At 39.1% G+C, this 26,772-nt stretch overlaps 1 long non-coding RNA gene across 2 annotated transcripts in view; it reads right to left on the bottom strand.

Moving 5' to 3' along the window:
• Nucleotides 1-26,772, bottom strand: part of LOC137204541 (uncharacterized) — a 229,572-nt gene that overhangs the window by 55,221 nt on the left and 147,579 nt on the right. The window contains exon 6 of one of the 2 annotated variants that reach the window (XR_010933695.1): nucleotides 19,808-20,072. The exons of the other annotated variant lie outside the window; for it this stretch is intronic. This is a non-coding gene — a long non-coding RNA (uncharacterized lncRNA). Of the gene's footprint in view, nucleotides 1-19,807; nucleotides 20,073-26,772 lie in introns of those variants that run through there. 2 annotated transcript variants of the gene reach the window in all.

The following is a 26,772-nucleotide window of genomic DNA, read 5'->3' as shown; positions in this document are numbered from 1 at the left end:
ATAGCCACCATCCTTGTTTTTACATCACGTCTGGGTTCTGAAGGAGTGTTCTGATAGAGAATCCAGGCTAGAAGTCTGCATTCACACTTACCAGTCACTGTCTTCATATAGTGAGGCAGTCACCTCAGTGTTTTTGTGCCTTAATTTCACATTCCCACAGTGGCCCGAGCATGATCCCATTGTATCACTAAATACACTGCATATGAGTTGTGGGTTTCTTTTCTGTTCTCTTTCTACATATTGGGAATTTTGAGGGCAAAGACTGTCATCTGCTCATCTTCGTACCCCCAGAGATTAGCACTGTCCCTGATACACAGTAGGTACTTCATAAATGTTTGCTAAGTGGGTAAATGAAGGGCAGTTCCACTTTAAATTCTTTTAGAATTCTTCATTTTACTAATACTAAAATTATCATTTACCAACAATACGGAAATCAGTAAAGTTGCTAAAGACGTACATTCAACGTATGGTAAAGTAGGTACAGGATCCCTTGTGTCCAGAATCTGCATGCAGTGCTCTTTTCACTGTGAATAACTTAAATCGATGGATGTAAATAGGAGGAAAGAGGGGCCCTGCCCATAGAGTGAAAAATCCCAGACATTTTCTGTTACCTAGTGACACCAAGAGGGACATTTCACTTCCGTTTCATCTCTCATAAAAACAAGGGACACCACTGTTAGTATCTGACTCATATCAGCGCAGTGACAACTTCACTGTCTTAGCACCTGGATGAAGCAAGGAGCAATTAGTAAGTGCTCCCATTATAGAAGCACTAATGAGGCAATTTCTTAAACCACTACCCCCCTGCAAGCCAAAATCAGACAAACAAGCTGGTCCATTTGAAGGCTTAGGAAAAGAAAAATTCTCAGTAGAAATAGAAATGAGGCTATGCCAGGTATGTGTGACAGATTCAGTTCATCGGCAGCGAGTACCACAACACACTATCATCTGGAAGACCCAGGACATCCAGCCTGTCCTGTGGAGAATGTGGTCATGACGGTGCCAACAGGCAGGATGGCTTTATTTGGGAGGACTCTCTCCTTCTCCTAACCCGTTGAGTAACAAGATATGGCCAGTAACGTTTTCAACAGAACTATAGCTTCACCCACCTAGTGGGTGATGTTGCGACCTAGGGAGTGTCTTGTCAGGAGAAGTGACCTCGTGTGCTGCTGCACATTCCTTTTCATTCGCCTTATACCAATGTTTCGGAAGAACGTGCACAATCACTCTATGCAGGACGGACTTCAGGCTCTCCTGAGTCTAGACACTCCAGTGATGCCTCAGATTCACCAGGGGAAAGGGGACGGGACAGCCAGTGCTGAGGCACGCCGACTTGCCTTTCTGCCTCTGGCTACCCTGTGTCCCAGAAAAGACATTTCTGCACACCAAAAAGCAAATAGTCACATACGCACTTTCTCTTTTTCTTAACTCGGCACCGAGGAAATCATTTGGAGGAGGATGCTAGTAAAGACCTGCTAGCTCCCCCAGACAGGTAATTCCAGAACAGAGCACAGGACTGCCAGGAGGAAGGCCCAGGCTCCACATTTTGGCTTAGACTCTAATTGCGACGATAAAACTGCTACTCAACTAAATGTTTCTTTTTGTCTCTTCTTTTATAAAATAAGGAAAATAAAATTCACCCTATCAGACAGATGAGCAAACTGAGGATAAAATCAATGATATATTTGACCTGACTTTGGGATTGCAAAAAGCACAATGGATCAGGTCATTATTGGGATAATAATGATTCTTGCAGAAATATTAAAAAAAAAAAAAAAACCCGTCTCTTCCTTAAAGCCAAAATAGCTTGTGAAACTTCACAGAGTGATTATAATTTTTGACATTTGTAAAGAGTTTAACAGAGCACTTTCACACAAATCATGCCACTTAATCCTCACACTGGTATTAACGTATGTATGATTATTTTTCTCTTTTAAAAAAACAAAAGAAGAAACTGAGTTCAAAAGAGGTTAACCTACTTTAGAAAGCCCAACTGGTTACAAGTGGACATTAACTTTGCCCTTCTGATTCTCATTTTCTTTTTATAATTCTACTGTTTTAAGAAAACAGTTGCATAAAAACTTGTATTAAAAGCATTACATTTAATACTTTGTTATTTGTGCAAGACAAAGTGCCCCGTGGTATATAATATTCTCAGATTCCTTTCTAATGAAACCAAATTATCCTTGAAAATTATTAAAAGATTTCATTCAGATTCATGTATGCATTATGCTGATCAATATTTCCCACAGGTGTTATTAACTACTATAAAAAAAGCATTTTTACCATTCTCCGACTTAAATAGCCTTCCTCATTATAGAAACAAAAGCAATATATGGAATTAGATGCAGCTTTACTAATTACAACTAAAACCAAATAAAAGACATAGATGAAATAAATTATATCCAAATGGAATTATTTTTCAGAAAACTTGTATGAAATATCAGTAGGCTTTTAGTAATAATAGGTTTATTTGGTGATGATTCTTAAATATAGGCTCATTAAGAGATTTATTATTGATGAGTAAGAACATAGTGCAAAAAATAAACTCAAAATGGATTAAAGACCTAAATGTAAGGCCAGACACTACCAAACTCTTAGAAGAAAACATAGGCAGGACACTCTATGACATAAATCACAGCAAGATCCTTTTTGACCCACCTCCTAGAAAAATGGAAATAAAGACAAAAATAAACAAATGGGACCTAATGAAACTTAAAACCTTTTGCACAGCAAAGGAAACCATAAACAAGACGAAAAGACAACCCTCTGAATGGGAGGAAATATTTGCAAATGATGCAACTGACAAAGGATTCATCTCCAAAATTCACAAGCAGCTCATGCAGCTCAATATCAAAAAAACAAACAACCCAATCCAAAACTGGGCAGAAGACCTAAATAGACATTTCTCCAAAGAAGATATACAGATTGCCAACAAACACATGAAAGAATGCTCAACATCATTAATCATTAGAGAAATGCAAATCAAAACTACAATGAGATATCATCTCACACCGGTCAGAATGGCCATCATCAAAAAATCTACAAACAATAAATGCTGGAGAGGGTGTGGAGAAAAGGGAACCCTCTTGCACTGTTGGTGGAAATGTAAATTTCCACCAACTGTGGAGGTTCAGTATGGAGGTTCCTTAAAAAACTAAAAATAGAACTACCATACAACCCAGCAATCCCACTACTGGGCATATACCCTGAGAAAACCACAATTTAAAAAGAGTCACATACCAAAATGTTCATTGCAGCTCTATTTACAATAGCCAGGACATGGAAGCAACCTAAGTGTCCATCAACGGATGAATGGATAAAGAAGATGTGGCACATATATACAATGGAATATTACTCAGCCATAAAAAGAAACGAAATTGAGTTACTTGTAGTGAGGTGGATGGACCTAGAGTCTGTCATACAGAGTGAAGTAAGTCAGAAAGAGAAAAACAAATACCATATGCTAACACATATATATGGAATCTAAAAAAAAAAAAAAAAAAAGGTCATGAAGAACCTAGGGGCAAGACGGGAATAAAGACACAGACCTACTAGAGAATGGACTTGAGGATACAGGGAGGGGGAAGGGTAAGCTGGGACAAAGTGAGAGAGTGGCATGGACATATATACACTACCAAACGTAAAATAGACAGCTAGTGGGAAGCAGCCGCATAGCACAGGGAGATCAGCTCGGTGCTTTGTGACCACCTAGAGGTGTGGGATAGGGAGGGTGGGAGGGAGGGAGACGCAAGAGGGAGGAGATATGGGGACATATGTATATGTATAGCTGATTCACTTTGTTATAAAGCGGAAACTGCAGAAACTAACACACCATTGTAAAGCAATTATACTCCAATAAAGATGTTAAAAATACATATATATAGTGCAAATCCTAGAAAAGAATACTGTGTTTATATTACAGAAATAACTTATAAAACTGTTTTTAAATAAGTGCAAGTTTTTATTAAGAAAACAAATTTGGTATTTGAATTAATAAGACCAGAGCTGCGGGATTTGTTTTGCTCACCACATTAAAAGGGTGATTACTCATCCATCCCTTGTCCCCAGGAAAGAGTGAAATATGTGTGAAAATTAAATGGGACATGGCAGGTGGACATTTCTGAAGCCTGGTAACAAAAATAGCAGACTAAGTATACACAGAAGCCCCTTCTCTGATACAGGAAAGTTGTTTTAACAGGATCTTCCTGATAGGGTCCATATCTCATTGCTCTTTGCAACACTGAGTGGTTACAAATTAGTTCACAAAATCAGCCTTCAGTACATCTTAGCCTCCTTGCATCCCCAGACTAGCAACTCATCCTTGAGTTTAGAAAAGAATACAGCAGAGAGATGAAGGCAATACCCCTCTCTGCCATCTGCTGAAACAAGAAAACTGAGAATAATGTTCAGAAAGTGGGCTTTAAGTCTTGCCTTTTATTTCTTGAAGCAGAGAGCACGCCTTGTTTCAGTGTCCTGTTAGGATGACAGTACACAAAAAGGCAAAGGAGAGTCAGGACCCCGTTTCTAGTTCTAGTTGTTTTACACATTGTATGGCCTTGAGCTAATCTCCAAAATCCAGAAGCATCAAGAGGTTTGGAAAATACATGATTTGTGAATTAATGGATCAAACTGAATCATCTCTGCCTCATTCCAGCACTAGTATTCTATTATTATGTATGTGTAAAGAATTTTATCTAAAATACTTATCTTTAAATTAATATTTTTAATTTAATAAGCCATTACTGACTTCAGAATCACCATGGAACTACCAAGCCTCTGGGTGCAATGGTTCCCAAGCCTCACCCACAGCCTATGTAACAAGGATCAATGGCAGTGGGCCCCAGAATCTGCTTAGTATCAAAGTTCTACCTGTGATTTTAATGATCTGCCAGGTTGGGCAGTGCTGCTTTACCGGTGCTTTTAAAATGATCCCATTTCATAACACAACTCTACCAAAAACTTGGAATCCATACCGAAAGACAAAACGCTGAGTTTTCCAGAGAAGATTAATACTTGACAGACAAAAAGAACAACAGCCCTGGATCTCTGAGAGTCAGATTATTTAAATGCCTTATCAAAGGACAAGGTGCAGGGCTTCCCTGGTGGCACAGTGGTGGAGAGTCTGCCTGCCGATGCAGGGGACACGGGTTCGTGCCCCGGTCCGGGAAGATCCCACATGCCGTGGAGCGGCTGGGCCCGTGAGCCACGGCCGCTGAGCCTGTGTGTCCGGAGCCTGTGCTCCGCAACGGGAGAGGCCACAACAGTGAGAGGCCCGCGTAACGCAAAAAAAAAAAAAAAAAAGAAAAAAAAATTAATAAAAAGGACAAGGTGCAGGTGACTAGCAGAGGTAGGGCAGGGGCCAAGTTCTTCTGACTTCAAATCCAGTGCCAAATTCACTGTATACCAAACATTCTCATCATTTAAATTCACACAGTAATTATTTAATCAAGCACCTACTATGTCAAAGACCCCATGCTATCATATATAGCAGTAGGTAACATGTGTCCGAGAGGGCAAATTTCCTCCTTACCCCTCTTGAGTTCTTTTGGCTGGTCTAACAATTAAATTGACACAAGACAAATTAACAGGAGAAAAAAAATTAATTCATACGCTTGGAGGTCTTGTGGAAATGGGACCCCAGAAGTGAACAAAGCTGGCTGTTTATATATAATTTTTAGGCAAAGAAACAATTATCTGGGAAGATTTAAACAAAGGGGCTTGTGCTTGGGGTAGCAGACTTCTAAAGAAGTAACACAGTTTGTTCCTCACCTGGTGATCTATGACGTTTAGGGCTTTAAATGCAATTCAAACATTAATAAGAACAGGTCCATTAACATTCTGTTAGATAAATCACGACCCTTTGTGATATACTTCTCCTCTTTCGGGTAATATGGTATATCCTAATCAATTAAAAGTAACATGAAAGACTGTAGCCTTTATACATGAAGGACAGCTCGCCCAAAGATAGAATCCTTGGACAGAATCCACAGATAGATTTCCTACATTCTGTAGGACTGGCTCCATTGTTCCCCAACAGTAAATGCGTCTGTGGAGAAACCTGTGGTCAGCTGATTTTCTTTTTCCTCTTGAGAAAAGACTGGGTTCTTTTATACTTAGCTGACCAAGGCTTTTTTTGTTTGAAGTCCAGTTACTTTACTAAGACATGTTTTTGTGTTGACTGATCTGGGCCAGCTTTCTCTGGATCACAGCATACCATTTCAATCTACAGATTTCAATCTTTCATTTCAGGAAAATTCTTGAATTGTATCTTTGAATATTTATTGTATTCCATTGTTTTGTTCCTTTTTTTTTTTTTTTGTGGTACGCGGGCCTCTCACTGTTGTGGCCTCTCCCGTTGTGGAGTACAGGCTACGGACGCGCAGGCTCAGCGGCCACGGCTCACCGGCCCAGCCGCTCCGTGGCATGTGGGATCTTCCCGGACCGGGGCACGAACCCGTGTCCCCTGCATCGGCAGGTGAACTCTCAACCACTGCGCCACCAGGGAAGCCCCCATTTTCTTTAAAGATGCCAAATATGTGCATGTTGGATGTTCTTTGTCTTTTTTCTATATCTATCATGGGATGGGATAGAGGCACATTTCCCTGGCTGGCTGATGCTGGCTCCTAACTTTATATACTTGGTCAAGTGGAAGTTATTTGTTCAGTTCTATCTGATGAGCAGGGTGCGTCCACACTATCTCACCAGGGCCTCAGTTCTCCAATTATATGGTCTGTCATCAGAATGAGCAGCTGCCAATCACTGCTCTATCACCAGAAAGGAGACTGCATGAGAAGTGAGCTCACGTCTCATTGGTTTCTAAAGTCCTGAGCCACTCTTTCTGTATCTTTCAGTAAAGCAAAATGATCCAACACAAGTTACAAACACAATTTTGTTGTTAGTATTGGTGGATGAGTACCAGGTTATTTTTACATTTAATTCACACTAGTTGCAGTGCAAAAAAAGAAATCTGGACCACTGTTTTCCTTTTTTAACTCTTGGAACTTGAATTTTATCATCTGTAAAATGGGTCAATAAAATGTGTCTTGCAGCATTCTTGTAAGGATTAGCAATAAGATATGTAACCTTCATCTATGATTTATGGTGTATGGTAGATGCTTGACAGCTGGATAATTATTGATATTCTTATCATCTTATCCCATTGCTTCACTCTTATGTTTAAAGAGGAGAGATCTCAATGGAAATCAAAAATGATTTTTGAAAGTTTAGTGCATCCCAGGCTTCCCTGGTGGCGCAGTGGTGGAGAGTCCGCCTGCCAATGCAGGGGACACGGGTTTGAGCCCTGGTCCGGGAAGATCCCACATGCCACGGAGCGACTAAGCCCGTGTGCCACAGCTACTGAGCCTGCACTCTAAAGCCTGCAAATCACAACTACTGAGCCCACGTGCCACAACTACTGAAGCCCGTGCACCTACAGCCCGTGCTCCCAACAAGAGAAGCCACCGCAATGAGAAGCCCGCGCACCACAACAAAGAGTAGCCCCTGCTCGCTGCAACTAGAGAAAGCCCACGTGCAGCAACAAAGACCCAATGCAGCCATAAATAAATAAATAAATAAATAAATAAATAAAATTTATTTTAAAAAAGAGTAGGAAAAAGATCTTATTTATTTGTATTACTGTGATAGCAAAATATTAATTAATCTGTTCAAGAAAGATAATTTAAAACGTAGCTTGAAAAATCACTTAAGTGTTGAGCAGTAAGATCCAACAAGATATAGCACAGGTTTTATAGTCAGAAATTCCAGGTGTGCATTCCAAACCCATCATTTACAAGCCATATGATTTGGGGTTAAGCTACACAACTCTTTTGAACTTCACGTTTCTCATTTGTAAAGTGAAATTAATTTATCTCATAGGATGTTAGGATTAAATGAAATAAGAGAACTGAAAGGGCTGTACAATTTTAATTATTGTCTGCTCTGTGCCCCAAAGTATTAGTATTATAAAAATAACTCTGTGGTTCAATATTCATGTTTGTGAGTCTAAATTCCTGTAGTTTCCATATTCACTGGGGGCCAGGGTGGGAGCTCCTCAGAGTAATAAGGATTACCTTTGCCTACGTGTTATCTAAGAATCTGGGAGCTAAAAAAGGGAGCCAGAGATGCCCTACATCAGCGTACCTGTCAATAATGTATTTGAGATCTATTAACGTTCCTTTTGCACAAAGAGTTTCAGCACCTGGTCAGACCAAGTGTCCTCAGATTGGTTCAGCTGACATTAAGACCTAATAAGGAAATCAGGCCAAGATCACTGGGAACAAGATTCTTTCTCTGCACCCATGTTGAGAGCCAACAGCCAATTAAATCCTTACTGTTACACCTGGGGAAAGGTCTTTACAAACTTGACATTTCTCAAGCTTTCTAAGAGCTATTCATATACAGTTCCTGCATTCAGCCAATTGTCTCTCATCCAGAAGCACTCTGTCTAAAATGCCTTTCTTTTACAGTTTCTGTGGGTGTGAAATTCTTAAAAGCTGTGAAACCATTGTCTCCAGGACAGGATTCCAGGTGTGGTAACTTATTGTTATGCTCTCCTAATATATCAGGAGGATATATTCATAAAAAGGCTTCAGCAAGTAGTTTGTATTTTCTCCACATCACAGCCAGGGGACGTGTGAAATCAATAGTGCCACCATTTTTGCTGTCTCATCTGTGACTTCTAGGCACAGCACACAGCCATCCCTCTGTGAGATCACTCCAGCCAGAACAAGCTCTATGTCGTTCTTGATGAAGACATCCTTAAACTAAATCAATCGCTTTATTCTTCTTGAGGCTATTCAACATCTGCCAGGCTTGCTATATTTTATTAATATTTTAAAGGTAAACCTTTTGAATGTCTACAACTCACACTGGAAAGGAAAATCTATGGCATTGAAATCACTGTCCTGAGGACAATTTTTAGAATGTCAAATATTTCCTGATTTTCAAGTCTGGGCTAGTTCATTGTGATGACTACATGCTTTCATGAGAAGCTCCTGTTTCCTATCGCTTATGCTTCAATGTACGGTATTGCAACAGTGTCTAGCAATGATTTGTCTAATGGATTCAAGATAAAACTTGCCAACAGCACAAGAAAAATGCCATCTACAAAATGGAACTATACTCAAACTAAAAAGCGTTTGCTATTATCCAGGGATCAAGAAGAATCTCTCCCCAGATCCCTGCCTCACTATAATTCTTTGGTACTTTTATAAGTTGAACTAATCATGTGGATTATAGCATTTGTTTTGCATGAGTATGATAGAAGTGTGAGATAAAAAGCATTTGGATGGGGCTTCCCTGGTGGCGCAGTGGTTGAGAGTCCGCCTGCTGATGCAGGGGACACGGGTTCGTGCCCCGGTCCAGGAAGATCCCACATGCCGTGGAGCGGCTGGGCCCGTGAGCCATGGCCTCTGAGCCTGCGCGGCCCGAGCCTGTGCTCCGCAACGGGAGAGGCCACAACAGTGAGAGGCCCGCGTACCGCAAAAAAAAAAAAAAAAAAAAAAAAAAAAAGCATTTGGATGGAATAAAAGTAGAGAATATAGAAAATTATTATTTATTGAATAAGTGAATGGATTATTAGCTATAAATCCAATGTATCCCCTTAGAAGGATTTTAATAAGATGCTGGAAGATTGCATAACCATTACACAGATTATCCAAATGGTTACTTTGGAAACATGGGGAGTTGATTTGACAAATGTGCCTTCGCTAATAATAATCAGAGCATCCACAGAAACAAAGGCCAATGCCCATAATAAGGTGTGCACAGCCACTGTATTGGCCCATGTCAATAGATGGTACAGATTTATGAAAAGACCAGATGTAAACACTGTTAGGACTGATCAAATAGGGCTTATTTGTCAGAGTTCACCAAAGAAGTAAGAACAGTCAAGACACACAGCAGCAGGACCACCACAGATGGCTGCCCAGGCTGTGCACTGCCCAACTCTAGAGGCACCATTCAATGGCAATGCACTGTGACTAGGACCTTCTGCAACTTGGCACTCTGTTGGGCAGAGAGAACTGCATTATCCTGGGCAGATACAGCCTCTGGATCCACCCCCAATACCTTGCTATAGGGTTTTCAAAGTTACAGATGACAGTGTTTACACGAGTGACTTTCTAGAAGCATAACTGCCCCTCTCTAGTCCCAGCTTTATGTGTATCAGTCTAGCATATTTCTACACACAGGCTAGAAAGATACATTCCAGAGAGCACCACTTCCAAGGCAGGTAGGTACACCTCATCAATCTCAGCATTATGTAATACACAACACACATCTTGCTCAGGCATAAACAAAAGCCTCATTCATCACCCTTGCTCTCTCCAGCCTGGTACATCCTGGTCTAGGAATATTTTTAGTGCTGCAGATTGGGTCATGTCACTAACAAATCCCTTAGACTAGCTGAGTTTATTCTGAATGCTGAAAATTTAGGATCATAGGTAGAAAAATTTAGAGCATTTAGGAGCTCTTTCCATCTCCTGTTAACAGGAGATGGAAAGAGTAAACAGGGCCATATGTTCCCACACTGGCCATAAAATATAAAGGCCCAGAGGAAGCAATTGTGGGGAAGGGTTCATGTTGAAATGATGCTATACTCCTGGTCTTCTTATTAGCCAGGAAGAGTGGTCAGCTTTAGTCACCTGCGACAGACTGTAAGCCTGTGGAAATTGCATGGGCTTCAGAGTTTTATAGAAATGAGTTTTGAGTCCTGCTTTTACAAACTTAGTCCCTGCCCTACATCATGTCAGGTGCTTGACCTCTCTGAGGATCTGTTTTTTCTGCCTTTGATCCTTTAATAATACTTAACTCCCAGGATGAATAGTAGGATTAATGAGATGTGTATAAAACTCTTGGTACAGTTCCTAGCATGTGGTAGGTGAAAAACAAATAGCACCTATTATATTTATTACAAGAATAAACCATAAATCATGAGAACAATTGCACTAAGTGAATAACTATATGTATTCTTATAATACTAACTGTGAGTGCAGTTATTATATCTTTATAACAATTTGAAGAATTAATTTCAACTATACAAGTTAATAGAATATCTTCTCATCACCATAATTTCTCTGCAGGTTTGTTATTAGAAGTAAAGCTAATATCTGGAAAATGCCTCTGAGTAAGTCCTAAATAAACAGATGCTATTATTTTACACAATTTTTAAATTGTAACTTTACCCTGTGCAAGTTGCATCTCATTGCCATGAACTCACGGAATATGTAAAAATGTGTTGTTTTGTTGAATTTTTATTCTAATGAAGTGCTTTGCTGGAAATTGTAGAATCTGCCTTCAGGTTTCTGGGTCAAAATGAAATGAAAAGCCATAATTTCTGTTTCTCTGATGAGGGAATTAGAAAGTGGAAAAAGAAATATTCAGACCAAAACGGGGATGGTGGTGGAATAAAGAACAAATATCGCAACAACAAAAAAAAAGAGTATCTTCTCCCTTAAAAACAACTGAATACTACATATGAAGTCATTACTTTAATCACTCTCTACTAGCCTCTATTATTTCTGTTATCCTCCTTACCTCCTAAGAAACAATCAGTAGCATGAGATTTTTTAATATTTATTAATTATTTTTGGCTGCGTTTGGTCTTAGTCGTGGCTCACGGGATCTTTCATTGGGGCGCACTGGCTCTTCTTTGTGTGCGTTGGATTCTCTCTAGTTGTGGTGCGAGGGCTGCAGAGCACACGGGCTCATTAGTTGAGGCATGCGGGCTCAGTAGTTGCAGCATGAGGGCTTTGTTGCCCGACAGCACGTGGGATCTTAGTTCCCCTACCAGGGATCTAACCGGAGTCCCCTGCATTGCAAGATGGATTCTTAACCACTGGACCACCAGGGAAGTCCCAGCATGAGATTTTTTTTTATTTTGCTGAAGTATAGTTGATGCATAGTACTATATAAGTCACAGGTATACAATATAGCTATTCACAATTTTTAAAGGTTATACTTCATTTATAGTTATTATAAAATATTGGCTATATTCCCCATGTTGTACAATATATCCTTGTAGCTTATTTTCTACCTAATAGTTTGTACTTAATGCCCTACCCCATAGTAACCTTCCCCTGTTCCCTCTCCCCTCTGGTAAGCACTAGTTTGTTCTCTATATCTGTGAGTCTGCTTCTTTTTTGTTATATTCACTAGTTTAAGTATCATGAGATACTGATATTTAAGCATAAATATATGAAAAAGTATATAAGGTTAAAAAAAATTATATCAGTTATCAAATGCTATGATACTATATGTACCATTCTAGTAGTGTTTTTTACTCGGCAGTTTTTTGAGATCAGGCCATGTTGTTATACTTAAATCCGGTACATTCTTTTTAACTCTTGTATTGGGGCACTCCAATCTGTGAACACGCCACTTTTTATTTATCCATCCCTGATTGGTATACTTTTATATTGCTTCTAATTTTTCACTATTAAGAAAAACATTATGAACAAACTTGGCACAGGTGTAAAATTTTGTCAAGGGTATATGCCAGAAGTAGAACTCCAAGGTATACATATTTTAAATTTTTCTGGCTATTGGAAAATTCCTTTCTAAGGTGATCACATCCATTTACATTCACACCTACAGTTTATAAGTGCTCCTGTTTTCAAGTCCTCGCCAACCTGCGAGGTTTTCATTTTGTTGATGGTTTTCTTTGCTGTGCAGAAGCTTTTTAATTTGACGTAGTCCTACTTTGCTTTTTTCTTTTGTGCCTTTGCCTTTGACGTCAAATTCAAAAAATCATCACCAGGATCTGACCAAATTTAATATTATCTAATGTTTAAATTTTGCCAGACTGGTTAATGAAAAATATGTTGTTTTTCTTAACCTTTCCCTATATGTACTAGATATGAATCCTTTGTTATATAGGTTGCAAATAAAGTCTTTGAGTCTGTCACTTATCTTTTCATTTTTTAATAAAGTCTTTTGGGGATATATTTTATAATCAAAGGTAGGCATATTCGCAAATGTTTCTTAACTGTTTTTTGCGTTTTGTGTCTTAAGAAATACTTTCTTACTTGCCAATTATAAATATATTCCAGATATTCTTAAAGTAGTTTTAAGTTTGCTTTTCATTTAGATCTATAATACAGTTTTATTTGCTTTTTTGTAGAGATGTAATTGGTTTTTTCTACATAGAGGGCAGTTGCCTTAAAAAACTATTGAGTAGTTCATCCTTTCTTCCAAGTCCCCACATGGCTATGAATCTGTTTCTGGGCTCTCTGTCTGGTTCATTAATCTATTTGTTTATTCCTGCACCAAACCACATTATTTACTCTAGCTTTGTAATAAACTTTGAGGTGTGATAGGGCAAGTCCAGCTCATTAGAGTTCTTTTTCGGAATTGTTTTGATTATTTTTGCATATTTAGTTTTCCATGCAAATTCTACATTCAGTTTGTCAACTTCTATGAAGAGTCTGGTGGGGATATTGGTTGGGACTGCACTTCTTTTACATATTAATTCGAAAAAGAGCAACATCTTTGTAATAAGGTGCCTTCCTTTCAATGACCATGGTATCTCACCATTTATTGGGGTCTTACTTTATGTCCTTCAATAACATTTCATAATTTTCTCTATAAATGTATTCTATTCTTTCTTACATTTCTTTCTTGTTACTTCATTGTCTTTACTGCTATCATGATTGGGATTTTCTAAATGGTAATTGCTCAGGTATCTGGAAGCCATTGGTTTTAGTCCGTTGATAGCATATCAGACTCACTTTCAGATTAGTTCATGTACTTCCAATAGCTTATCATTCATTATTATATGTTTTTCAGGTAAACAGTTACATTATCTATAAATAATCACATTTTTTTCTAATCATTATACCTTTTACTTCTTGTTTTTTACTTGTTGCCTTACTCTAGTACAATTGGAATATTAGCCAATGACAGCCAGGATTCTCATCTTATACCTGGTTCTACTTGCAAGGCTTTGAATGTTTCACCATTAAGTATAATCTTTGCTAGATATTTCTAGTAAATAACTTCCATCAGACTGAGGAAAACTTCTTCTATACTTAGTTAGCTATTAGTTGTGTGTGTGTGTGTGTGTGTGTGTGTGTGTGTGTGTGTGTGTTTTAATCAAGTATGGTTATTGAACTTTGAATTTCTAATTAGTTCTTTCTTTTAACCTCTTGTAATTTGTTTCCTGAGTGTAATATTTTCTTTACAGTTTCTGGTGATAGCATTAGATTCATTTTACACATCTTGTTCTTAATGCTTTATTAGCTGTTTTTTCAGACTAACTTCTGTGTTCTGCCTCTCTTTCACTGGGTGGCTTTCCTTGGTCTCTCATTCTTAACTTTGGGCCTATCTCTCTACTATGCTTCCTGTGGATGGTCAGCTGCCTCTGTATACAAAGCTTATCTGCAGGGAAAAGCCAAAGCTAACATGGGGATTGGGCTCCACAAGGCTTTAAACAAGTGTGGGAGGAGGGCAGGATGCCCCTGGTGGGACATCGTGGCACCTGGTCTGAGCTTAACAATTCCTGCTCCTCTGCCTGTCACCAAGGGCTTGGCCCTCTGCCCCAAGCATTGCTTCTCTTGGAAATGGATACTCTTTGTCACAGATTCCTACCCTAAAATAGAGTGTGTGCGTGTGTGAGCATCTGTGTATGTGTTTCTAAGGGGTCATCTGCCAAGTACTTTTGAAGACAATAACCCAATCAAGTATCCTCCTGACCGCCCCCTTGGCCTCCTCCAGCTTCCGGTTTCCACCACTTCTTAGCTTGAACTGCATTTGGTGTTTCTCTTATTTTTTGTGGTGTGACTCCCTTGGGTTTATGCACATGTTTGGTGCTGCTATTTACCTCTTTAAAATCTGATTCCATTTATTTTAAGTAATGTAGGGATTCGTCACAATTTTTTAAAATTTTCTTTATTAGGGTGAGTGTGACTATACACACACACACACACACACACACACACACACACATTCATTTCTAGGGTTTGTTGTAAGACATCAGAATTTATTGCATGCTCAGCCTGCTATTTTGAAACCAGAGCATCCTATCTTTGTCCACTGGGGACTTTTCCTAAACTTGAACTTCGTATCTTGAATTTTAAAAAAATCAATTGAATGAGTTGGAAGAGTAGCATCAAATATGATTTGATCTCAAAATGGCCTCTGTCAATCTAAATATGGGTCTGGAGTTTGACCAATTTAAAAGCTATCTGAGAATCTTTGTATTTGGGACTCACTGACTCCATCTATTATTTCTGTGACCTTGAATAAGTTGTTCAATACCTCTGAACCTCCGCTGGGTTGTTGTGAGGGTCAAGTAGAAAAATTTACACTAAAATGGCTTATAATTGATTAAACACTGTGCATGGAAATGATCATTGTGAGTATTACCCCATTATCTTTGATTTCCCATCTGACACACCTGAATTTTCAAGTTGTCGATACATCTTGTCTACTTACAGCAAAATATATTTGATGGAAATATTTCCATGCTATTCCCAAAAGCTGATAACATATTGGTTTTTTTTTAGCATCTTTATTGGGGTATAATTGCTTTACAATGGTGTGTTAGTTTCTGCTTTATAACAAAGTGAATCAGTTATACATATACATATGTTCCCATATGTCTTCCCTCTTCCGTCTCCCTCCCTCCCACCCTCCCTATCCCACCCCTCCAGGCTGTCACAAAGCACCAAGCCAATATCCCTGTGCCATGCGGCTGCTTCCCTAACATATTGTTTTGAATATACGCTTTGCATTGACTGAGAGAAAGAATAATACTGTGGACTTTAGAATGGATTTTAGAGTCTGGCAGATGTGAGCTCTAATCTTCACTTCCTTTCTTCCTAAACCCTTTATTGAAACAATCACAGCTCCATGGCAGTTACAAGCAACTGTGTATTCCTTGACACTGTTATTCCTGCAATAACTTCAGCTGACTAGAAGGATTAGAACATCTCTGTGTCTCATTAAAATCCTGTATTTGAAAGGCTGGTGCAGTTGATTAAGAATGTCTCTAAGAAGATTATTAGAATATCCCGACAAGAGGAGTTTTCTGGACTCTCACTGTGCAACACGTCGATCTGTTATTGAATCTATCATTCAATCTTACTAAATTACTAGTGCAGCTTCACATCAGTCCATCTAAATTTACTGAGGATTTACCAGATTAAAAAAAAAGAAAGAAAGAAAGAAAAGAAAAGAATGTATCCTAGAGTCCTGCTCTGTGCGCACCAATTCTTTTTTTCATCGTTACTTTGGGTGAGTCTTTACTGGACCCTACAGAGCTGAGTCCTTGTCTCTACTGAGGTCATGAGGCCTGGATACAAAGAAGTTCACGTGGCAACATCACATCGATCAACCACAAAGGGCTTCTCCAGTGCAAGGAAATTTTAGACACATTGCCTTTCAATTGCTATAATTGTAGAGTGTTGTTTATTATGTTTCGTTTAGAGTGTTGGTTTATTTGGCTAGACTTCTTAGAAAGTCCCAGGAATACAGTGTCAGGAAACAATAATTCACTCTTTGCAAGCAGTGAAATTGCTAGGATATTCTATAAGTTTGAGATCGATGGTGGGACCAGATGATCTTTCAGGTTTCTGACAGCCCTGAAAATCTATAATTCTACAATGAATTAACATGAATCTCACACAGATAGGACATACGTTTACTGATTCAGGGGTAGTACCAGCTAAGAGGGAAAGGCTGTTTTATCTGATCGCATTTTTCTTTGTTACTCCTTGTAGTTTACAGACAAAAGAAGTTAGAAGATGACTTGGCATTGAGTATTGAAGAAATAAAAATCAATTTATTGAAAAACCTGTTTTTTTTTGTCATTTTTACTACTCTGTGTGTGGATTTGAAACATTTTTAAGGAAATTGTGTTTTTTTGTCCTCCTAATATATCAAAGTCATTTTCTTAAGACTATCAGTGCCTATCATGTCTGTTAAGTGTGACTGAATACAAGCAGTCCTCAGCATACAGAAACCTAGAGCATCAAATAGCCCCTGTGCTTTATCGTACATTTTCAGTGGCGAACACACGACTTTCTGACTCTCTGAATGGAACTTGTCATTCAAAAGAAAAACAAACAATATCTATTATTAATCACCAGGAAGCTAGGATCTTGAAACCTAGATAATTAAATCCTAATGTATGGGACTTAAGATATAATGCAAGAGACCTACACATTCAATATGGAACCTAAATGGTGTCCATTGCTCATTGGAGAGCTGTGACGTTCCTTGAAATTGTGGCAAGAACATGGGACTTGGAGAAGTCATACTACCCACAAGCTGTGTAACTTTTCCAAAGGAAAGTCAAGTGAATGTGTCAAAGGAAGACACTCCCTCTTGTAACAATCTATTAGGATTCTTGCATCAACTGAAAAATACATGTGAAATCACTTTCTAAATGACTGTTAAAATTGTTTCATATTTACCTCATTATGAGCTTTCAGAGCAATTCAGAAAGTGTATGCCTCTCCAATATCAGAGCAGGCTGAAACCACCCTGGGCACCGAATACAGCTGCACAGGCAGGCGTCTGACCTGATGGGACTGCTGTCGGGGCACTGGAAGACTCCAGCGCAGCTACTAGACTCCAGTGTTGCTTTGTCCCTCAGCAAAAAAGTATCTGTTGCTCCGCCACCACTGTGATCTCTGTCCATCTTGTTTCTACTATAAGTGCCACTCCTCACTTGTAAATGCCCACGCTCTTGTCTCTGGCTCTTTGACTCTCATTACTTATTTTTTACTCAAAATTTTATCTCAGCATGACCCTACACTGTGCTTCGTTTCAGCTTCTATTCCCATTGCCAGTGAAGCAGTTATTTCTTAGCTCACATTCAAGAAAGAGGATGTGCTTAATGCTTCATTTCTTCAATGCAAAAAAAATTTTCTGAACATGATATTCAGCGGCTCCTAGCCTCGGATGTGGATGTAGGCAGAAAATTCAGCTTGCAATGGTTATATAATGGTGCACTGTTCCCTTATCTGCCATTAGTCAAGCAACCCAGGTCAGAGCTTACAAATTTCTTTTCGAAAGTATCTAACGTTGAGAGAAGCAACCATCCAACTCCTTTGTGGTTACATTTTTGAGCTTCTTGACACTTCACAAACACAGCAGCCACCAAGTCCTGCAAAGTGCTGCCTTCAAAGAGAACACATTTTGGGCGTGTGTGAAATTACAGGCAAAAGTTTCACTTGCCACTGCAGACCATGGCCTCTTGGCGTCCATGGTGAGATTTGAACCAGAGCCTTACAGCGTCCCACTTGCTCCAAGGTCACAACCAAATGTCATACATCCTAATTCCCTGTAAGGTTGCTGGGACAACCCAAAGTCTTGATGTCCTGGATGCAGGAAGCATAGGTTCGTTCAAGTAATTTTCTATTAATAAGGATTTACAGTAGGGCTACATGTGGCAATACGAGAAGGCAACAGGAATAATCAGGACTCCTGGGAACCAGGAAACTCACTATGGGTCCACAGAGGTGGAACCCAGAGTCCACTCAGCACCCATGGCTTCTCTAGAGATCAAGCCAACTTGTCTCTGCCACAGAAGATTCAACGCATGGCTCCTACGCTACACTCTGCCACTGATACAGCCCACCTATTCATTCCTGTCTCCTTTTCTGTGGTTCTTCTCACTTCTTTCTGTGGCTTACCGAATGACTCATTCATATCTTGACACTGCTTTTCATTTGAAGCTGTCTCACAGGTCAGTGGAGAGTTTATGGATGAGTTGTTCTGGGATGGGACACCAACGTCAAGTCCAGTAGCAGGGGCTGAGGAGGTTTGGCAGTGGGAAGAGAGCTGTCTGGTCATAAATCCAGGGCTACTTTCCTCTGCAAGGAAGTGAGCGTGGCAACATCTCTTAGAAATGGCCACGCCTTATGTCCTGGTCCAGCCACCACGGTCTCTCCCCTGGACCACAGTGACGGTCTCCTGTTTCCCCTCCCCTCTCACCACAGCCCTTTCCTCACACAGAAGCTAGTAAAATACACTTAAAACTCAGCTCAAATCATGTTGTTCCTCATTGAAAATATTCTATTCTGAATCAAATCTAAACTTCTAGGTCTACGAGATCCCACATCTCTTCCTAAGTTACTTCCTGATGCTTATCTCCTACCGCTCTGCCCCGCCCTCCACCCTGCTCCAGCCACCTACTGGTCCTCAGAACACCAAGCACTCTTTCCCCTCAAGACCTTTTCACTCAATGTCCTCTCTCCCTGGCATGTTCCTTTCTCAGGCATCCATGTGCTTACTCTCTTATTTCCCTCAGGGCTTTTTTCAGAGAAGTCTTCTCTGACCTTTTATCTAAATTATGACCCTCATCCCATCACTATTTCCTCGAACTCTTCATGTTGTATATCTGCTTCTTTGTTTATTGACTGCCTTCCCTCCTAGAATTTAAACTCCATGATGGCAAGGAACTTATTGGCTTGATTTACTCTTAATTTACTCTTGTATCCCAGTATCTACAATAATGCTTGGCACATAGGAGGTGCTCAATAAATGTTCGTCAAATAAATGTATACATGAATGAATTAAAAGGTACCATGGGCATGAAAGAACCATGATTGACATGTCCAGAACAAGACTACTGGAGGAGACAGATGAGTAATTTTAACCGTAGTGAAAAGTTCTAAGATTTGGGTAAGCAAAGAGTTTTACCATGGCTACTTTGGGCAGTTGGGAAAGGCTTGACTTTTTTTTTTTAGACCTGAAACCTAGAAAAAGAAGGCATTTTAGCTGGGGGCATCTGCACAGATCAGAAGGAAACAGAAAGCATGGCATGTTTGGAGCAACTCCTTATCATAACTTCAACTGCAAATAACAGAAAACCCAAACTTAGACTGGCCTAAGCAATGAGGAAATGTATCGTCTCACCTGAACGGTAGCTCATAAAGAGGGCATGGTCCAGGAGCAGTGCACCGGGTCTCCAACAATGCTTTTCTGAAATTCTTGTGGCTCTGCTCTCTTCCCTTTTTTGGTCTTATCCTTGTTCTTGTAGCAAGATGGCTGCACAATGTCCAGATATCATTTCCAGCCAGGGGAATACTCAGAAGCAGAAAGGAGCTGTCTTTTCCTTGGGTCTGTATTTTAAATGAGAAAATAATTCCTAGAATATTATCAGCAGACTTCTTCTCACACCCCACTGGCCAAAACTGGGTCACTTAGCCTTTCCTAAATATTCACTAGAAAAGAGAATTCAGGACTACCATGACTGGCTTGGACAAATTACCTGGGGAAAGACCTTCGGAGAGTCAGTCACCATTACTAATGGAGTTTGGAGGGGAAGGGAGGAAAGAAGTGGAAAGCAAAAGTCAGAAAATAAGTCTTCGATGTCTCGTTATGGAGTTTGAACTTTACCAGGAAGGCTACTGGTAAACAATGATGAGTTTTAAGCAACAAAGTTGTAGGTTCAGTTTCCCAATGTATAAAGATCACTAAAATGGCATTGATTAGAGGGAGAAAGACTGATGACTGTGGGAGCTGTGAGGCCACTGCAGCAATACAACCGAGAAACACAGCGCTTATGTGAAGATAACAGTACTAAGGGTGGACTGAGAAAACTCAAGGAGGTGCTAGCATGCTGGGACAATTCAGCAGGGTCTGGTGACTGAGTGAATGTTGGGGCTTGGAAAGAGGAAGATTGAAGGATGAGCTGAGGTCTCTGGCTTGGGTACCTGGGTGGAGAGTGGATGATTCACAGAACTAGGCAGTAAAGGGGAAAGATTTGATGGGGACACAATGATCATTGTTTGATGTTCTCAGATAGAGATGTGTAAAAGGTAGCTGGACATAAGCACCTGGAGCTCAGAGAGAGGTCTGAACATGTGTTTACTTCCTGATCATGGACTAGGTGATAATCGCAGAGCTGGGTATGTGAATGTACAAGATGCATCAAGAGCTGTAGTGCCCCTTGAGGAGCTTACAACTTTATTGACTATTTTAGAAAATAATCATACGTTCCACAGGAGTGCTTGGAAGCATAAATCTCTTTCAGTCATGGCAACTAGCCGACTTCAGTGGGAGTTTTAAGTGGAGTTTTGATCAGTGAAACAGAGACAGGCCCTGTTAAGAAAGGGGACTGGCAAGAGCCCAGATATGAATTAAGACACAAACTTAAACCAGGAGCGTTAGAACCAGCAAGGAGCAGGACTGGATGGATGCCTGCAATATTTTCATAAAAGAGTCAATACATTTATATGACTAACTAAATACAAAGCAAGGCGAAGGACTTCAACATATTGGATTTTTTTCAGGATTGAAAGAACCAAGATGGGGAAATCAGTGCAAGGAATTGATTGAGTTGAGAGGAGTTAAAAGAAAATGTCATTTTTAGATATGTCGATATTGAGAAGGCGGGACATTCAGCAGACAGATGAGGCATAGGAGAAAGATCAGAGCCAGGGCTGGAGCTCTGGGGGTCCCTTTACGCATGTAGTTGTGAGGTCTGAGTCACAGAGACTACAGCTGGTGCCCCTGGAACTGTGCAGTGCTCTGGAGCACATTATAGGCATTGCAGTTGTAATTATTGAAGATATTTTTCTCAAATGGGTTTGAACAGATGGTGAGTTAGATAAATATCAAACTGAATTTAATATCCTATGATTTCCCCCAAAATGCTCATTAAAATATGTAAGGATTTCTTCCATGAGAAAGACAGAATCTGGGACAGAGAGAAGAAAAGATACTATGGAAGTAAAAGAACCAGAAAAAGAAAACAGCTACTTCCACAGGACTATGAATGGGGACGTAACTTGAATTGGTGTACTTTGAATCAACCTTCCACAAAACAAAAAAAACTATATTTTAATTCCATGAATGTGGAGATTAAGTTGCATAAGAACCATCTCTGACAGGGAAAAAACCTGGAAACTCGGAGTACGCAGCTCTTTTGGTGCAGCAACTACCCAGTGCCTAGTGCAATGATGTGCTTAATAAAATCTTTCGACAATAATGCTAGAGGGCAGGTGTCTTGCCTGTTCAACCCACTTAGCCCATAAGCAAATAGATAATTAAATGCTTTAATGAGGAGGAAAGGAAAGAAAAGATAAAAGTACGTGCTTAAGAGAATCAGGATTTGACTACTTGCTGCGTATTTATGAATGTGTAATCAGATGCACTCATACACACAAATCCACACACACACACACATGAATACACACACAGTACCACACTTCCTGATTTAGTTTAACAGCTAAACATCAGTTCTGATTTATAAGGTCGTGGGGACTGTCTATGACCCTCAGAGGAAATTCCTTCTATAATGAGCAAAAGAAAATAAATTTTATCCTATAAACAATTACACTAACAGAGACTAAAATCTATTGGAGAGTTATATGAAGACAGAATCCTAATCAATAATTCTTATATTGACAATCCTAACAATACTCAACAGAAGACCAGAAGGTTTTGTGGCACTGTATTCTCTGTCAGACTAGACAAGTTTAATACAAATAGATGCACATATCACAAATGCAAAAAAAAACACATTAGTATATTGAAAGTATTGCGAGGTATATTAAAGTTAAATATATCGAAGAGAAAATACTGGTGCAGACATTGTAGTAATTAATTAGTAGAAAACTTTATTTATACAGAATGTATGTTCCATGGGGTTGGGAACCACATCTTTTTACATACCACTGTATTAACACATAGTATAGAACCTGGTACAAAACAAACAATCAACAAATACATAAATTAATTTAGACTTCATTATCCTAGGAGCTACGGTATTAAGAAGCAAAATGTTGGGTTGTTAGGTTAATTTTAAAACTAAAATGTAAGAGTAAGGCAAACATACAGATCACATTTAGAAGTGTGTCATTTATCATTTATCATTCACTCACTCATACCTCATTCTGGAAAGTATTTAAGAAGCCTTTAAAAATATAAAACAGGAAAAGATACATGCAGAAAGTGAGAGGAAAAGGAAAAATGGAAGGAGGATAATAGAGTAAAAGGTAGAGGGTAGAGTCTGTATACAAGGTATATGCCTTAAAAGTCTGGGCCTTTGCCAAGAGTGCCAATGGGGTTCTGTCTGAAAGGACAATGCCGAGAGAAACAAAACATGCACGTAGAGCCCACAGTGCCATCTTCATAAAATACAGTAGGCCACCATCCAGCTTCTGCTCTCGTACGTCGAGCAAATACACTATTTAATATTTAATTTCTTGGGAAAATGCACTACAAAAATGCATTGCTGAGACTATGATATCATTTCCTTTCAAAGCAAAGTGATTACATAAAGTCCTGGTGCTTTCGTACATTCTCCAAATGAGTAGTAAGTGAATTTTTTAAAATGAAGCTTAACTTTTTTACAGCTTTCAAGGCTTATAAGAGAGGAAAATGTGTAAGGAGCAATGTAGATGGTTATATGCTTACTTACATGTAACGTTCAAGAAATAGGAAGAAGAACCACTGGCATAATTAACTTGTGGATCTCCTTGGCCAACGTGCACTTATATTCTATATTGAAAAGTCATATACAGGGTTCGTAATGGTCAAGGTGAAAAGAACTACAAGTGATAACAAGGAAGGACTGTGGCTTGAGAGTTCATTACTGACACAGCAACTGGACTTGAATATGGGCTCATCGCCTGCAGAGTGGCAGAGAGAATGAGGGCAAGAGAGACTGAATCACCTGTGCCTGGCAGAGAAAATGGAAACACAGTCGGAGAAGTGAGATGCAGAGTGGAGACGTTCTCTTCCTGGAGTAGTGTCGGGATTATATTCTGCTGTCTAGAGCTGGCTCAAATTACATGGAGCTCATCTATTAAACTCAGACAAGAGATGAAAGTAGGGAAGTGCAAAACCTGCCATTGCTTCTTATTTGACCTGCATGGTGGCTGGATTCATACGTCTTGCCATACTTCTGTATTCTGAAGAACTGTGAAACAAGTTATCAGGGCCAGGTGTGAAACTTGGAAGATGAGTCTAGCCCCCAGAAGTTTTAAAAGGGAAAAGTAATAATCGGAAATCTCACTGAAAGCTTGTCCTCCTTGGCCGTTCTCCTTTCCTCTTCCAAATTAACATGTACTGTGTTCCTTTACATATTTGAGATTTGCTATAGGCTTGACTTCAGAATCAATTATCTATTTCAAATAAACAAACATTCAAGAACTTTTCACATATTTCTCAGTCATTTCTTTCAGCTCTTTGAATCTTATTCTTGAGATAACATCTAAAGCTCAGATTATCATACTGAGTGAAGTAAGTCAGACAGAGAAAGACAAATATCATAGGATATTACTCATATGTGGAATCTAAAAAAATGATACAAATGAATTTTGTCAGAAACAGACACACAGACTTAGAAAACAAACTTATGGCTACCAAAGGGGAAAGATTGGGAGGAGGGATAAATTAGGAGGTTGGGATTAACATATACACAATACTATATATAAAATAGATAATTAACAAGGACCTACTATATAGCACAGGGAACTCTACTCAGTACTCTGTAATAATCTCTATGGGGAAAGATTCTGAAAAAGAATAGATATATGTATATGTATAACTGAATCACTTTGCTGTAAAGCTGAAACTAACATAACACTATAAATCAACTATACTTCAATATAAAATAAAAATTTTTTAAAATAAATAAATAATTGTTTAAAAGATAAGAAAGAAAGCTCAAGTTTTCAAACACGTACGGACATAGGACATGTCTCTGTAACTTAACTGGACTTGTGCAAAAATACTCCAGGAGAAAAAACAACTTACTTTTTGCTGTATGCTTTGCTTTCATTTATCACCTGCTTAAATAGTGCTACAGACTGTACTATCTATTATTATGTGGATTATATCATTTTTATCCCCCCCCACAAATCCTACGGGTTGATTATTATTATTTTATCCATTTACAGATGGAGAAATGGAAAGGCTATGTCAATTAATAACTTTCTCAAGTTCTCACATTAAGTTGTACCATCAGAATCTGAACTCAGGTTCCTTAAAACACTAAAAACAGAACTACCATACGACCCAGCACTCCCACTACTGGGCATATACCCTGAGAAAACCATAATTCAAAAAGAGTCATGGACCACAATGCTCATTGCAGCTCTATTTACAATAGCCAGGACATGGAAGCAACCTAAGTGTCCATCAACAGATGAATGGATAAAGAAGATATGGCACATATATACAATGGAATATTACTCAGCCATAAAAAGAAATGAAACTGAGTTATTTGTAGTGAGTTAGATGGACATAGAGTCTGTCATACAGAGTGAAATCAGAAAGAACAAAACAAATACCTTATGCTAACACATACATGTGGAATCTAAAAAAAAAAAATAGTTCTGAAGAATCTAGGGCAGGACAGGAATATAGATGCAGATGTAGAGAATGGACTTGAGGACACGGGGAGGGGGAAGGGTAGGCTGGGATGAAGTAAGAGAGTGGCATGGACATATATACACTACCAAATGTAAAATAGGTAGCTAGTGGGAAGCAGCCACATAGCACAGGGAGATCAGCTCGGTGCTTTGTGACCACCTAGAGGGGTGGGATAGGGAGGGTGGGAGGGAGATGCAAGAGGGAGGAGATATGGGGATATATGTATGGCTGATTCACTTCGTTATAAAGCAGAAGTTAACACACCATTGTAAAGCAATTATACTCCAATAAAGATGTTAAAAAAATTAAATTTAATTTAAAAAAAAAGAATCTGAACTCAGACTGATTCCTGACCCATGTTCTTAACCACCAAGTTATAGTTCTTACATTACATTTCAGCCTTGCTGTAATAAACAAAATGCATATCCTTGGAAAGGAAAGAAGCTTACTTAATGCACTGATATAGTAAAGAGTAGCCAACTTTGAATTAGGAGTCAAGATACATAGGTTCTATTCATGACACTAGCTATGTGAATTTAATCAAGTTAATTCACCTCTGTGACCCTCAAATAAAAAATTTCAGGACTCAGAAAAGCTAGTTGAGTCGAGGCACACTTAAGTCCTTTCAGGTTTTGACATTCTTTGTTTTCTAACGAGATGCCTGAGATAATTTCATCCTTCTCATTATGTAGCTCCTGTGAATGACATGTCCAATTGGACAGAAATTCAAACTGTGGCATTTCTGTAGTAAAGCCCCATGAACTCAACATTATGAATAATAATAATATGTGGGACAGTTATCACAGTAACTAGCAAGATTCTCTTAACTTATCACTTGGCAGATTTTCTTTTCTTATATTCCTTTGTGACATCTCATTTTCACTGTGTTTACAAAGAATCGGAATTTATAGAATTAATTCATAAAAATCAATATTTTGCTGGGGCAAACACTTATTTTTCCTGTCAATCAATATTTCGCCACCTTATTTATCCTCTGTAAATGGAAAAGCACAGCGTAGGTGAGGACATTGAGGTAGAGAAGTGTTAAAAGATTAAGGTCACACGATAAGTTTAACAAGGCAAAAAATAGAAACGGGTTTTCTGAGCGACAGCTAGTCAATGACAGACCCAGTAATGAGGCACAAGCTTACATTAGCTTACAAAATAACCACGGGCACATTTCTCCTGAAACCAGGCCATGCCCTCAGTGCATGCCCTGGTGCATGTGTAAATTAATTGCTGGCTGTAGGAGGCCCTGGTACTTTTCAACTCTGAGATACTAGTAATTAAAACAAACAGACACACATCAATTTTTTTTTCAGGTAAGAAAACCAGAACACAGGTCAAGCCCTAATAATTTCTTGGGTTTTAGAGTAACATAATATGGGGAAAAAGACACTGAAACTCTTCATTTGCAGTATAACTTGTGTAAGTCCC

The sequence above is a fragment of the Pseudorca crassidens genome, chromosome 13 (assembly GCF_039906515.1).
Source record: "Pseudorca crassidens isolate mPseCra1 chromosome 13, mPseCra1.hap1, whole genome shotgun sequence".
Taxonomy (NCBI): Eukaryota; Metazoa; Chordata; class Mammalia; order Artiodactyla; family Delphinidae; genus Pseudorca; species Pseudorca crassidens.
Note: the sequence above shows the minus strand (reverse complement) of the source record. Positions and strands in the feature narration are given on the sequence as shown.